General features: G+C 33.8%; 1 pseudogene; it reads right to left on the reverse strand.

Moving 5' to 3' along the window:
* Window positions 1-265: 265 nt before the first annotated feature.
* On the reverse strand, window positions 266-9,859 carry LOC141499715 (zinc finger FYVE domain-containing protein 21 pseudogene; annotated as a pseudogene).
* Between the last annotated feature and the right edge of the window lie 6,966 nt (window positions 9,860-16,825).

Genomic DNA, 16,825 nt, shown 5'->3' on the forward strand with positions numbered 1-16,825 from the left:
CATGAGTTATTTTTGATTCGTCTTATAATGAATTGGTGGTTTAAAAAGAAACTCTCTAAGAATCTCTAGAATGTTTCAAAAGATAGATGAAATTAATGTAAAGTGCAGCTATGACTATGAATACAGATAGAGTTAAATAAGATTTCATTTGCATATATATATATATATATATATATATATATATATATACAGTGTGAAGTTAAGTAGATATATAGAACCAATTAATTTAAATGTATTTGATAAGAGCTGATTTGGAGTTTATCTGTGCACTATATTTGGAAAAATGATTTGATGAGCAACAATCTTCCCCATGTCCAAAATGAAACTCATATTTCAGAAAACAACTCTTCCAAGTTTTTCTATATTTATCAGTGATACTTCTTCTAACCCACTACATTTAAATCTAAAAGTTCCTTCAAGAGTCTTTCTTCTCTCTCAAAACTCTTTCAATTTCTTTTATTATAATGATCTGCCTCTTTAACTTTCACCTCCATCCCCTTCTCTTCATTCATATGTACACTAATCTGAGTCAGTTGTTCATCAACTTGGGTGTGTACTATTATAACTCTATTAATTTAGTTATCCTATTGTCAGCCCCCCCATCAATCTTCTACAGTTACCAAATTGATATTGCTAAAGCATGTCTGACCATATCACCCTCCTCTTTTTTCAAAATCTTCAATGGATTCCTATTGTCCTTAGCATAAAACAAAATCTGCAGTATTTCACAGTCTGGATCCTACTTAAATTCCTACACATATTTCATATGATTTTCCTTCATCCATTAACCATTTCAATAAAAAAATGACCTTCAGGGAGGTAGAGCAGTGAATAGAGCACTGGCCCTAGAGTTAGGAGGAACTGAGTTCAAATTCAGCCTCAAATATTTAAACTCACTTAGCTGTTTGACTTTAGGCAAGTCACTCAATCCCATTGTCTTGCAAAAAAAATCACCTTCTAGCTGTTCATGATACAAGATGTTCCAATTTAAATCTCTATACCTTTACATGAGTAAACCCCTATGACTGAAAATTGCATGTATGAATTATAGAATCCTTAGTTTCCTTCAAAGGATAGCTTAGAGGTTGCCTCTTACATGAGACCTTTATCATTTATTAGCACTATAATCCTGTAGAAATGACTTTGAGTCAATTTGCATATAATTCAATCTTTTGTATTCATCCCTCTAATACAGTATAAACTTCTTGATTGTAGAATTTTTTTTTATTTTTAATATCTATCCCCTAGTATTGTGCCTTGATCAATGTAGGTAAAAATAGCTCTTCATTCCAAAGAATTGATTTGAAAAATTTCAACATACAAAGTATAAAAAAAAACAAATATTTAAATGGTATTCCCTACATAAAAACTATTAATATCATCTTGCAAAATTATCTAATCCATTCATTCCTTGGAGGTGTATAGAGTAGCAATTTTAAGAGAAATTGAACTTGATAATATAGTTAAAATTTTAAGTAATTAGATTGTTTTCTCTTTGACATATTCTATAATTGAGACTGGTGATTCCTAAAAATAACACAAAATAAGATTTTTATAAGTTTTTTAAAAAATTATCTTTTTCTATTTTAGGGTATTACTCCATTAGGTTTTTTTTTGATATGATGTTTATTCCTAATGAATAATGAAATAAATACTTGTCCTCTCATCTCTAGAATCCAGAAATTTGGGGAAGGGGTATTTTGAGAAATTCAGCATCTCCTCAGGAATTTACTATGGAAAATTTCTTATGTAAAACTTGCTATTTCCCACTAAAATCAATCCCTCACTTTTGTTACTATAGGATTTAGTAAAATAAATTAGAGTTTTGCTTGAAATAAGGAAATCCAATCAATTCTATATTATTTTACAATGATTTTTAGTTAGAATAAGAAACAGTCAGTCTGATTTTTTATTCTTAGAATGAAAGGACTAAAAGTTACCTTAATAATTGTCTATTCCAATGATTCATTTTATGGTTCAGAAAGTAAACTCAAAGAGAGAATCTGACATGCTCGAAGTCCCCTCGCTAGTTAGTAGCAAAGCCAACAGTAAACCTTGAATTTTTCTGGTTGCCAATCCACATTCTTTACATTTTATCATACTTTCTCTAAAATGCATAAATCTGACTAAAACTAGTAAAAAAAAATAAAAGGAACTGAGAAATAGGACCATATTTGGCAAGTGACAATAACTTGCATTATAATATGTGATCCCAGAATACCTTGAAGAGAAAGCCATTATGTTCTGGACGCCATCCTGCTCTGTGTGACATCACGTTCTGGACACCATCATTTACTCTGTCACCATGTTCTTTATTTCCTGGCTGGAGTGAACTGAACAAATACCAAAGGAATTTTGAAAAATTAGGAGAAGGGGATATCATTGAAGGTAGATCTTATTCAATATTATACTGTATTGTACAATTGTAATGATTTTCTCCAGATGGCCCTGAATCCTGTTGAAACTAAAATTGTTCCATTATCCTGACACTGCTATTACGGTTGCTATTGCTTGTTGTTGTTGTTGTTGTTGGTCAGTTAGTTCAGTCATGTCTGAATCTTTGTGACCCCATTTGGGATTTTCTTGGCAGAGATATTGGAGAGGTTTGGCATTTCCTTCTCTGGCTCATTTTCCAGATGAGGAAACTGAAACAAAGAAGATAAAGTGATGTGCTCAGGGTCACATAGCTAGTAAGAAGCAGAGAAAGACAGAGAGAGAGAGAGAGAGAGAGAGAGAGAGAGAGAGAGAGAGAGAGAGAGGTAAAGATGGACAGAGATATAGAGACAAAGAGATAAAGACAGTGAAAAAAGCAGAGATAATGCTTGTCATTGGAATATTTTTTGTGTACATTCAATAGCAGGTCAGCAGCCAATGGCAAGGTTCTAACTAATGTACTGTGCAGCAAATGAAGTGGAAAATTAAAGAGAAAATACCTGCAGAAGCTCCAAATACGAGATCGGACCTCTTCCTTATAAAACACTTATCAGTACCTAGTACAGAGTAGATAGTTAATAAATGCTTATTTCCTTCTTTTATGCTTAGTAAGGTGTTATTTAAATGAACTGTTAATTTAAATTTTTATGGTGAATCTCTATCTTTGAGTAGTTCTGAACTGGAGACTCTCTTTTGAAATGCATAGAGATGGGGAAATGAATGACAAAAATCTTAACTCCAATTGTCTGGACTGAAGAATATTTTAAATGGGAGTATTCTATTTCAAATCATCCAATTAAGCTGGAAGAGACCAAAAGGGTCATCTAGTGTAAAAACCTCCTGCATTTGTCAGAGAAGGAAAATGAAAACCAAAAAGAACAAGTGACTAGCACAGCATCACACCAAACCTTAAGGATTGGGTAGGATTTGAACCTAGGGACTTCTGAACTCCAAACCCACCACCAAGCTGCTTCCCTGAAAGAAATATGCATAGTAATGGAAATAATGGGACTAAGTGAAATAATAGAAAAGGAAATTCTAGTCAGAACTTGGAGGACCTAAAAATGCCAAGATATAGCATCTTTACCTTCTTGTTAAATTGTATCCAGTTTGCAGAAAGCTCTAATATCTTTGTGAGATACTCATTATTTCATAAGTTATTTTTCTAATTAAACCAACTTATATAACGATAATGATTTTATGAAATAAGTTTGCTATAAATTCTCTAATTTTAAAAGTCTGGAGGTTTCTATGATATTTATAATTGAAAACAGTTTTCATTTTCTTTTTTTTCTTTTCTTTTTTTCTTTTTAAGGATAAGGAACTATTTCATAACCTTGAGCTTGACAGTGGCTTTTGGAAGTATTGAAGTAAATTAGAACCTTTCAAATATGAAATTGGATTGATTACTCAAGATTCCTGCTCAGCCTTTCATCACACGGGATTCCAGAATGAACTTGCTAATATTGGTTCTTCCTCATTCCAAAAAATGAGTTTCTCTCTCTGTCTCTCTCTCTTGTCTCTCTCTCTCTGTCTCTCTCTCGCTCTGTGTCTCTCTCTGTCTCTCTCCTCTCTCTCTCTCTCTCTGCCTCTTTTTCTCTGTCTCTGTCTCTCTCTGTCTAGTCCTAAATTTTTCAAAAGGTACACTGAAGTTTCTCTTGGACATCCAGCAATTCACTCATTTATTTGAATAAACCTAAGTGTTTGTTTTAATATTTATATAGACAAGATTTACTGGATATTAAGATCTTGCTGAAGTTTTTGGCTCATTTTCTGTCTGAGAAGGTTAGTTTATCATTTCAAGTCTGAAGGGTTCAGCAAATGTTCTGGCCAACCATGTCTAAACTCAGGCTCCTTGTATCATAGCTTTAAATTTCAAATGGTTTCTTGTCACTTGGAAAAAAATTTTTTTTTACTTTTAAGAAAACTGAGGCACAAAAAATTAAATGATTTGTCCAAGATCACATAAGCAATAAGTAGCAGAACTGGGGCTCCAACCAATTCTTTTATTCTAAATCCAGAACTCTTTCCATTACTTCACATTACCAACTCTTTCTTTTAAAAAAAAAAAAAGAAGAAATTATTTATTGAGCTATTGAAATACTGTTTCATAAAATAGGAATATTATATTTGGATTGCTCATATAATGGACTTATTTCTGCTACTGTTTTGCCATTTTGATTATTCCTCTTAAAATTTCTTAATTTTTCTTATCTTTCTGAAGTATTCAATATTAGTGGGCATTTGCTTCCTGGAATTATCTCCTTGTTTGACATGCACAGTACTGTATTTTCACTTGACTCATTCTACCCCTCTGGCAATTCCTTTTCTTTCTTTTTTGGTCATTCTTCTTCCTATGCTTTTCCCTTCCTAACACCTTAACTTGAGTATTCCCCAAAGATCTTTTCTTAGACCTCTCTTTTTTTCTCTCTCTACACTCTCTCCGTTTCACATTTCCTTTATACCCAAAGCATCAATGCTCCCTTCTGTGGCACAGAAGACTATGAAATCTCTATTTTTCAACTATAACTTCTGTCCTATATTCCTGGCTAACCAACCCTGATAACTGTGAGCTGTGTGCTACAATTTCAGGTTCAACATATCTAATCTATAAATTTCTCCCTTTTTTGTTTCTTTGTTATAGTAACAGCATTCCTAAATAGTTCATGTTAGAACTTCAGAATCATCTTTGATTCCTTCCTGTTTTTCCCTACTTCCATTTAATCAGTAACCATAGTCTCTTCACTTGATCTATACAATGTCCCTCACATCTAGCACCACCATTGAAGTTTAGACTTTCATAAAACCTTCTACTTAGAATATTGCAATACTTTCCTAAATAACCTACTCCTCCATTTTTTAAATAATCTGCTAATTCAATTATTTGATCAAGTCACTCCATTTTTCTAAAATCATCAATGGTTCCCATTTTTAATTAATATTTTATTTTTACAAATACATGTTATGAAAGTTTTTCAATATTCATCCATATGCCTATGTATATTTTTAGCTACAAATTTTAATTCTACTCTCCTTTCCCACTCCCCTCTCCTCCCCTCAGTGGCAAACCGGTTAATACTGTACACACACATTTGTGTTAAACAGGTTTACAGATTAGTCATTATAGGTATGAGGCTCCCAATTTTTTAACAAAGGAATACAAAGTGCATTCGGAGGAGGATAACCAAGATTTTGAGGACACCCAAAACCACAAGTTACAATCTTGGATTGCTGAAACTAAGGTTGTTTACTCTAAGGAAGTAAAACCAGGGGGAGGGCATTATATTTATATTCAAATATTTAAAAGATGATCAGATAGAAGGAAGATCATATTTATTTTCATTAACTTTATAGGACAACCTAATGAAAGAAACACAGGTTGTTGCAATTTGAATCAACATATAAAAGGGGCCTTTAATATTGACAGTTCAAAAAATAAAATTAAATTGTTTCACAAGGTAATGAATGATGTTTCTATTGCTGTGGATCTTCCAACAGAAACTCAGTAACCCATTTTTGAGGATCTCATAGCAGAGGTTCCTACTTCATTTAGTTATTGAACTAGATTTCCAATTTTGTGATAAGGCACTAAGGACAAAAATGAGACAGGTCATTCCATTGTTATATATAGAGTTTTTGGATACTAACAGGTGTCTTTCCCCTCAGTCTAAAAGAAAAGCAACCTTCCTCAGAGTCTATTTAGATTTGGTTCCCTTCATTAAAACACCTTCTTGAAAGGAAAAAATCAACATAGAAATCATAAATGGAACACTGAGATAAGAAAATAGCAAGTGTTACTGAAATATGTAGCATATAAAGGGAAGTAATATGAAGCCCAAAAAGGTACATTGGAGTGGCATCCAGAAAAGTTTTAAATGTCAAGTAGAGATTTTTGTATTTTATTCTAGAGACAATAGGAAGTCATTGAAAAAGACAGCACAGATATATAGATATAGTTGTCCTTTAGAGAGATTCTTTTGATATGGAGGATAGAATAAAGATGGGAGAGATGAGAAGCAGAATGTCCATTGAGGAAATTTTTTAAATAGTTCACAGGGTTGAAGGTGGCATGGCATAGAAATGACCAAAAAGTGGAGCATTAGATTTAGTCTGGATGAGATAAGGTAAAAGTTCATCAGTTAGACTTCATGATCCCAGGGATAGGAATTAAAGTTCTAGGCAGAATTGGAAAAAAACAGCCAATCCTTTACACTCCTCTCTTGAGTAAATTATTATAATGATGTAGAAACTATGAATCAAATTAAAATATGTAGTTTTATATTATGGAAATTATTAAAAGAGCACTCAGGGGCATCTTTATCTCACATAAGGAAATCCTAGTACCATATGGTGCTCTATGGTTTAGCATCTACTATAGTGACTATTGAGGTGTGAGTTTTCTTAGTCAGCAGACACAACTTAATCAAAGAAGAAACATTAAATAAAATGGCATAGAACGAAAAACTATAATAAGGTATTTTGTGCTGTAAACTATGGACTTATTTTCCCATAAACATATCCCCCTAGCAGTGGAAATGAAGACACATATAGGGAGCATATAGTCAAAACACATGTATAAAGGGTAGGCCTATAGGGATCAAGTTTGGTGAGGGTTTAACCATGTGAGAGTAACTCATGATCCCCATGTTACACCACTACCCATATATGTCTGGTAACAGTGTTCTTCCTCCTGGACCTATTCCCCAATGGTTTTAGGTGGTATCTAATACTTGTCAATTTTATGCTTACAATAAATGCTCAGGTATTCCTACAATACTGAATTACCTCCAAATTTTCAGTTATAACTCTCTTAGAAAGGCAGAAAACAACTGAATTATCAGAAAAGGGAATACAATCACATATTTTCCTCCCTTTCTAAAAAAAAATAAGTTACTATAAAAAAGGGTCAGATTCTAAGCCAAAACAATATTAGTAAAATGGTACCAGAAGCTTGAAATATGGGGTTGTTTAAGTGTTCTTTGTTTTGCTTTGTTTTGTTTTTTGAAACCATGACTTCCTTGGGAAGTGGTCTCTGTCTGAACGGAACACATAGTTCTATAATTACCTGTTTAAATTTTTCTCATTTCCAGGAAGAAATTTCAGAGTTGTATGTGCATCTGACACTCTACTGTTTAAAATATTCTCTTTTAAGAGCCTCTTAATGTTTCAGGTTTATCAGACAGTTGACTTTAAAGAAGTATAAAAGTTAAGCACATAGGACACAATTATAGAATAGTGGAAATTGTGGCTATTAGTGTATATATGGAGCCTGAAATACATTGCACTATACTTGAGAAATGATCTAATCTGGGGGCTCCCAGTAAAAGATATCCTTTTATTCCCTTTTAGAGGATGTTTCCAAATACAGTCCAGCAACAGACACCTTGAGGAAGGAGGCAAAATGAGAGAATGCATAGCCCAGAACTGTACATTAAAATTTTTGCCATCACTCATCCATAAAACAGAAACAGATAGAAAAATGAATTGGGTAATAAAATGCATCAAATAATATATTATTTACAATATATCCAACTATATATTGTTTATAAGAAACACATATGAATGGGGTAGCTAGGTGATGCAGTGGATAGGGCACCAACCCCAGGGTCAAGAGGATCTGATTTCAAATTCAACCCCAGACACAAAATATTTACTTAGCTGTGTGACCTTGCGCAAATCACTTATCTCCATTGCCTTGCAAAAAAGCAAATAAAATAAAAAAAAGAAGCACATATGCAAGAGAACATAAGAAACAGAAAGACAGAATTGAGATAAGGTACTACAGCAGAATCTATTTTGCTTCGTCTGAAGTAAAAAAAAAAGAATTGGGGCTAACAATTAAAATCTAAAGCAAAACAAAAATAAAAATAGACCCAAGTAAGAGACATAAGCAAGAAAACTGCATTGTCCTAAAAAATAGACAATGAGGTAGCATCAGTAGTAAACATTTTTGCATCAAATGCTATAATATTCAAATTATTAAAGGAACTTAAACAAGTTACAGAAGAAAACAATAAAAATTAAACTAGTGGAAGAGTTCAACTTTCACCTCTCAGAACTAGATAACTCTTTTTTTTGAATTTTTCAAAATAGTTTTTAATCATGTTTTATGCACAAATTGCTGTACAATCATTTAATCAGGTAAAGTATAAAACCTGGACCATAAAAGCTACAAACTTTCAGAAAGTATCAAAAGTTTGTTTAGGAGGTCCAATTAGTGACATAATAAAAGAACATTATATAAAACAATCTAAGGCAGATTTTGTTGGCAAAGAATAGCTCAACATCAGAATATATTAACTTCAAATATAAAGCAAAAATCCTGAGTGATTTACTCCCATAAGAATGCAAAAAGGACACTGAAATGACCTACTAGTAAGGAATCTATAGTAAACCCAATATATATTATATAAACATTGAACAGATTATCTTAAAAATACCTGATAGTTTACAGTAGTGTAAGTCAGATTCTTCTCTTTTGGCCCATAAGTACCAGTGAGATAAAATATACAAAGTCAAATGTGAAGCTGCATTTTAAAGCATTAATGAACTGTATACATATTGCACTAGATCAATGAACACTTAGGTTTTTCCAAACACTTTGATTGCATTTCCCAGCACTTACAGAATTAATCAGTTATGAACATATAGGAAGTCTCACAGAGCTTCTCAAATACTTCCACGATCATTGGTCCCGGTCCCACGATTCATAGAGCAGTTTGGTGGCCTTATGCATGGCTGCTAACCAGGTAGCTGACTGCTTTTTGTTAGAGTCTTCGCTGGCAGTGAACTTCATCTGGGTCACAGCCTGAGCTCCTGGCTCTTTGTACTGGAGAACCATACCAGTCGCTCTAGCATTGCCTCCTCCAGGAATAAAGCCATCGGTTAGTATTTGGACAGTTGAAATTTGAGCAATTTCAATTTCATAATGGCTATCTCCATCCAGAAACAGGTATCTCTGATTATTAGAAAGGCGACAAATCATCATTTCAGATTTTTCTGATGTTCCTAGTGTTACACAGAAAGTAGCTCCACTCATGAGCACTTTGAGTTGCTTGTCATAGAATTCCATTTCTTTCTGAGACACAAGCACACACTCGAAGCACTGTTGTACTGGGTCCACAAAGCGCATCTGAGGCAAGGGTACTTTTTTGCTGCAGCATTTATCACAGAAACACTTTCCACAGCGGCGACAGTAATGCTTTCTGGTTATGAAGTCAAACTTGATGTCACACTGCATACATCTTGGACACTCCTTGTCCGGCACCCACTGGGGTTCTTCGAGGCCAAAAGGGCTGCCGAAGGCCCGGTGCTCGGGGACCATGCGCAGCCCGCTGGGCGAGCGCACCAGCTTCTTGCTGTCGGGGCGCAGGGCCGCCCCCGCGGCGGCCGCCACAGACGAGGAGGACATACTAGATAACTTTTAACAAAATAAATAAGTAAGAAATTAAGGAGATGAACAGAGTGCTTGAAAAACTAGGTATAATAAATGCCTGGAGAAAATTATATGGAAATATGAAGCAGTATATTTTTTTCAGTTCTTCATGACACCTGTACAACATTGGATTAAGTGAATAAAAATCTCCCAAACAAATGTAGAAAAGAAGAAATATTAAAAGGATCTTTTTCAAATCACAACAAAATTACATTCAATATTGGGCCTTGGGAGCATAGATAAAATATTAATTAAACATAAAATAATACAATTCTAAAGAACAAATGGGTTAAAGAACAAATCAAAAAAAGAATAATCTCATTAAAGTAATGAATATGAGATAACATCAAAATTTTCAGAATGAAAATAGTTGTCTCAAAAAATTACATAAATGAAAAATAATGAATGATTATTTGGGTATACAACTAAAAGAGAGAGAGAGAGAGAGGAGAGAGAGAGAGAATATAAAAAATCTCTAATACCAAATAAAGGTTCTGAAAATTACAGGGAGAGATTAAGAAAATTGAAAGCAAAAACAAAAATAAAATCAGCATCTAGTTTTATGGGAAAAATCATAAAATAGATAAAGCATTGTTGAATTTAATTTGAAAAGAGAAAAGAAAAAAGAAAGCCAAATTATCAGTTTTTAAAATTAAAAAAAGTAAATACACCACCAAAAAAGATGAAATCAAATTTATTGCAAGAAGCTATTTTACACAATTATGTGATAATAAATCTGTCAATACAAGTGAAATGAATAAACAAATACATAAATTTCCAAGAGCAACAGAAGAGGAAATAGAATAATCAAGTAATCCTATCTTAGAAAAAAGAAATTGAGCAAGCTATCGATGAATTTCCTAAGAAAAAATTCCGTAGAACCAGTTGGATTCACAAGTTAATTCTTTCAGATATTTAAGGAATAATTTATTCTTGTTCCATATTAGGTAAAAGAGTCTTAGCATATCCGTTCTATTGCACAAATATGGTTTTATACATCAACCACAGACAGTAAAAACAGAGAAAGAAAACTATAAACAATATCCTTAATAAGTATTGAGGTAAACATTTTTAAATAAAATACTAGGGAGCAGATTACAGTAGTATATCACAAAGTTAGATATAATGACCAGAGGAGATACATGCCAGGAATGCATACCTGGTTCCATATTAAGAACAATTGGTCAAATCAATAATAAAAAAATAACCAAAATTATGTAAATTGTCTTAATAGTTGCAGAAAAAGTAGTAGATTGTTTTGATTACTTATTCAGTGCCATACCAATCAAACTACCAAAACATTATTTGATAGAATTAGAATAAATAATAACAAAATTTGTCTGGAAGAACAAATGGTCAAGAATAATAAGAAAATCAAGGGAAAAGGTTACCATATATGCATAAAATATTTCTAGCAACTCTCTTTGAAATGATAAAAAATTGGAAACTGAAGGAATGACTAACAATTGGGTTGAACAAATTGTATATGATTCTGTAAGAAATGCTATGATACTATAAGAAATATTGAGTAGGATTGTTTTTATAAATATCAAATAAGACTTAGATAAACTGATATACAGTGAGGAGAATCCAGAAAATATTGTACACAACAACAACAACATTGTGACGTGATAAATAATGAATGACTGCTACTCTAACAATAAAATTATCACATATAATTTCACAAAATTCACAAAGAAAAATTTCATCTACATCTAGAAATAGAACTAAAGATATCTGAATGCAGATCAAAGCATGTTTTCTCACTAACTTTCTTTTTTTTCTTTTTTTACAACATAGCTAATTTAGAAATATGATTTGTATGACTTTTCACATAGTTGATACATTTGCTTGCTTTCTCAATTAGAATGATACCTCACTTTTCCAAAGTGACTAATTTGAAGGAGACAATAACAGGTCAAGAGCTAGAAGGAATTTAAGAGGTTGCCTAGTAAAAAACTTTTCAAATGAAATAGCTGAGATTCAAAGAGATTAAAAGATTCAACCATTTGTATAGAAAGCACCAGAAGAAAGATTTGAACCCAGTACTGATTCCATGGTATCATACTGTCCATATGTTCTTTATAATCCTGTGATGTGGTTTTATTGGTAAACCCTTCATGCAATATTATATAGAATCCAATAATTTATGCTATTCAAAGAAATTATCACCTGATGGCCCTCAAAAGGTTTATAGAGTATGGTTTTTTTGTTTTGTTTTGTTTTAGCACAATAGACGTATTTAGAATGCTGGAAGCTCTTCTGTCTCTTAAAGAACTTCTAGACTTGAAATATACTACTATGTGCTTTGTAAACACAAGATCATCCCCAAGATGAAACAGTAAAAACTATCTCCCAAGAGATAACTTGTTTCATTTTTTGACTTTATATTACCTAGCACCTAGTATAGTGGTTGCCCACAATTAATGTTTAAGGTGTTGAATTGAAATGTTCTAAAGGAGTGATTGGAGAAGGATTTTAGTGGAGTGTAATGTTTGGTCTATTATTTAAATATTAATTTCATTAATTATTGGTTAGGAAATTTGGCATCCCAAAAATAGTTTCCTACAGAGGTAGACCATAAAATATAACTTACAGATAAACCGCAGTGGCAGGCATTGCACATTAAACCAGTATAGGCAGAAGTTTTCATTTTTCTGACATTTGTAATAAAAATCAGACTGAAGAAAAAGCCAAAAACAAAAGCGTGAATATTGTGAAAGTCTCAAACCTCATCATAAAAAATGGTCGTATTGCAAAATATATCATCACAAATAAGTACTGCATATTATTATTGCCAAGTGATTTTCTGTAAGAAAAGAATATAAGCCAAAGAAAATCAGGGTGGGAATGGACCTATAAGCTACTGAGACATTACATTGTTGGTGCAGCTCACCACATAGAATCTGTGGACCTGAAAAAAAAAGCAAAAAATATTTTTTAACATCTGGACACCTCAGAATTTTCTTTTCATATACTGCCAATTCCCAGTTTGTTTGGCAGGCCCTATGGCTACCTGAGGAAATCTAATATATTCCTAGAAAGAATTAGAGAAGTCTTCAAGTATCACAGATAAAAGAAAACTTCAGATAATAAGTCAAACTGAGAAATGGAACTTTGAAACTAATTGAAATTCAATGTAACCTTGACTCACATATTTAAAGCAAATTTATGCAACAGGGCTCACATTCATAGTGATTCTGCACTTAGTAATGTAGTAATGAAATGCCTTGTGTTTATGTCACCAGTTATAGGACATTAACTCTCCAAGAATGGACTTGGAGCTTATGGGAAAATGCTTTTTCTCTTGTGTGATTTCCATTGTGTTGTCATGCCACAAACAAAGCAACACCAGCAACAATGACTTCAGATATTCATGACAAATAATATAAAATAAGTATATTCTTTAATAGATTATTATAGTTTAAAAAATGAAAATGTAAAGAGGGCTGGAGCAGTAGAGAGATTGCCAATAATTTGTTTCTCAACCAGTTTTGTTTATCTCTGTGATCCTGCTTCTTGGCAACCAAGTATCTGAAATAAAGCAGTCATAAGGTTCTTTCACCTTATTCATTCAGATGAAGAACATCACTACTGGGTTTACACAAACAAATCAAATATGGGGCACCAGCCACTGCTCCACTTAAAGCGGCCATGAGACTCCTTTTGCCTTCTTTTCTCCTTCTTTCCAAGTTTTGCTAGCAGTTTACCTTAGCCATGCATGAAAAACCTCTGAATACTCCTCTTTCCCCACTCTCTTTAAAGGCTGATTTCATTTCAGCTTTTTCTCTTCCTGGGCTAGTAGAGCTACAAATTGTCGAACCTGGGGCTTGCCCCAGGTTTGTTGAAACTGAGAACATGAAGCTATTTCCACAGAAAATCAGTTGAAAAACCATAAACCTTCACCTAGTCAAGTACCATGTCTCCCAGGAAGGGGTAGAGTTTTGTAAGTAAAAAATATGCAAATATGAAAGAAACTGATTTTATGCATAATTTATCATCATACTTGAAAAAATCAGAACATTTTATAGCACTGTGACAATTCTGACATTTCAAACTTGCAAGATTTTAAAAGTTATTTTAAGAGAATTCTTAGTGAATAACAAATCCCTGGGGTTCCTTTTCAAGAGCACATATTTCACCCCCCTCATTTTTTCTCTACTATCTTTTTTACTTGCTCTCCAGGAGGCATCTTTGGTAGTCTAGTTTATTCTCACATCCTATTAACAGGAGAATTTAGATTATAGGCTGTAGGACAAGTGTTTAAGTTCAATCAATTACCTACAAGTATATAAGTATGTGTGTTTTAAATACCAAAAACCCCCCTCTAAAATATGACTTAAGCACTATAATCTTATTAGAATATCTTATTTATTTTTTCCAATTGCATGCAACCCATCATTTTTTGCAAGGTTTTGAGCTTTAAATTTTTCTCCCTCCAGTCCTTCTCTCTCCCTGACAGAATCTAATATAGGCTCTACATTTATAACCATGCTAAACATGGATACATATTAATCATGTTGTGAGAGAAGAAAGAAAACGTTAGAGAGAAAAAAATGACATACTATAGAAGAAGCTTTAAAAATTGAAGACAATAAGCTTTGGCCTTCATTTAAACTCCACAGTTCCTTCTCTGGATGTAGATCATATTTTCCATTATAAGTCTTTTAAAATTGTCTTTGATTATTGTCCTGCTGAAATGACCAAGTCCATCATCATCAGCCCATGTTGTTATTAGTGTGTATAATGTTATTTTGGTTTTGCTCACTTCACTATGCATCAATTCATGCAAGTCTTTTGAGGTTTTTCTGAAATCCCAGCCCTCATGATTTCTTAAGAACAATAATGTTGAGACTTCTGGCCAAGATGGAGGAGAGAAGACAGGCACTGTGCTGAGGTTTCCTGGCTTCCCCTCAGAAATAATATGAAAGAAGCCTCTTAACAGAAATCCAATCGACAAAACCCAGAAAGACAAACTAAGAGAAGAACATCTACCTCAAGGTTTGTCTCCAGGAAATGTGGGTGAGTTGGGGGCAGAGAGCAGAGAGCCAGCCGGCAGCAGGGTGAGAATGGGACTAACTTAAGATCAACCATGGAGGCTTTCACTGTGGGAGCTAAGGCCCAATACCATGCAGTCTTTGGTTATAGGAGGAGAGGTCTGGGAAGCCCCAGTGGGGCTGGAGGGCAAGTTCCAGCACAGAGAGGTGGAGAGTGCAGCTGGACATGGATACACTCAGATGAAGCTGTGAGCTCCATTTTTACAGCAGAATCCTCTTTCCAGAAAAAACACTCTAACAACTCTACCACCATCACACCAGGCTCAGGTGTGGGCAGTAGAGCTCCCTCACCTGAATAAGGAGATTAACATTCTCACCCCAGGGCTCAGCCCACATTATTCAATGATAATTCAGATCCTGCTGTTCCCTCCCACCCTCTCCAGGCCTAGGGACAGGGCCTTAAATCAAGGTCACAGACACTCCAGAGAAAGCAACCAGTACCCACTACTGACTGTCCCACTTGGAGTTACTAAACCCCGTAAACAAAGCCTCTAGGGTTTTCAAAACCAAACCTCTGTGAGCCAGCCCATCCCCCAACACAAGATTCTAAGAAAATGAAGAAAGACCAGTGGAAAGGGGGCCCATTGAAAAATAATTTGTAAACACAGATGCTAACCCAGAGAGATCTAGAACATCTGAGGAGAAACTGAATTGGTCTCCAGTCGAGAAAAATGTCTTAGAAGAAAACAGGAAGGAGTTTAAAAATCAATTGGAAAAATGGGGAAAAGAAACTCAAGAGAAAATGATTACCTTGTAAGAGAAAATTAACATCATGTGGGGTGTGGGGCAGTGGATAGAGCACCAACCCTGGAGTCAGGATTACCTGAGCTCAAATCCATCCTCAGACATTTAATAATTGCCTAGTTTTGTGACGTTAGGCAAGTCACTCTTAACCACATTGCCTTAGAATAAATAAAATTTTTTTTAAATCTCACAAGAAAACAAATCCTTGCTAAATACAATTGGACAAATGCAAAAAGAAAATAATTCTCTCAAATATTCAATTGGATAAATGAAAAAAAGAAAATAATTCTCACAAAACTGCACTTAAACAAATGGAAAACTCCTTCAAAAATAGAATTGATGAATTGAAAAAAGAGTTGCAAAAGTTGAATGAATAAATTTCTTCTCTAAAACAATGGAATCTGTGGAAACAAATGACTTCATGAGACAGCAAGAATCTGTTAAACAAAACAAAAAAAAAATCAAAAAATAAAAGAAAATGCAAAATACCTAATTGGCAAAACCACTGACTTTGAGAATAAAACCAGGAGAGACAAACTAAGAATCATTGGACTTCTTGAAAAGAAAAAAAAAGCCTGGACTTAATATTACAGGATTTAGTGATAGAAAACTGCCTTGATATAATCGGACAGGAAGGCAAAATAGTTATTGAAAGAATACATCAATTCCCTCTGGAAATGAAAACACCAAGGAATATTGTGGCCAAATTCCATAACTATCAAATAAAAGCAGCCAGAAAGAAACAACTAAGATACCAAGGAGCCACAGTAAGGATTACACAGGACCTGACTGAATCAAAATTAAGGGATCAAAGGGCCTGGAATGTGATAGTCTGAAGAGCAAGGGAGCTTGAAATTCAGCCAAAAATCCACTATCCAGCAAAATTGAGGCTTTTCTTCTAAGGGAAAAGATGGACATTTAACAATAATCGGAGACTTCCAACTCTTCCTGATGAAAAGATCAAAACAAAATAGAAAATTTGGACATCAAACAGGAGATTCAGGAGATACATGAAAAGGCTTAAAAAGGGTAAAGAAAAAACTGCTATCCAATAAGATGACACTGACTATATCCCCACATGGGAGAAAGATTCTCACAACTCTCAAGATTGTTACTGTATTAGAGAGAATATACTTAAACAGACAAGATAGACACT

The sequence above is a fragment of the Macrotis lagotis genome, chromosome X (assembly GCF_037893015.1).
Source record: "Macrotis lagotis isolate mMagLag1 chromosome X, bilby.v1.9.chrom.fasta, whole genome shotgun sequence".
Classification (NCBI taxonomy): Eukaryota; Metazoa; Chordata; class Mammalia; order Peramelemorphia; family Peramelidae; genus Macrotis; species Macrotis lagotis.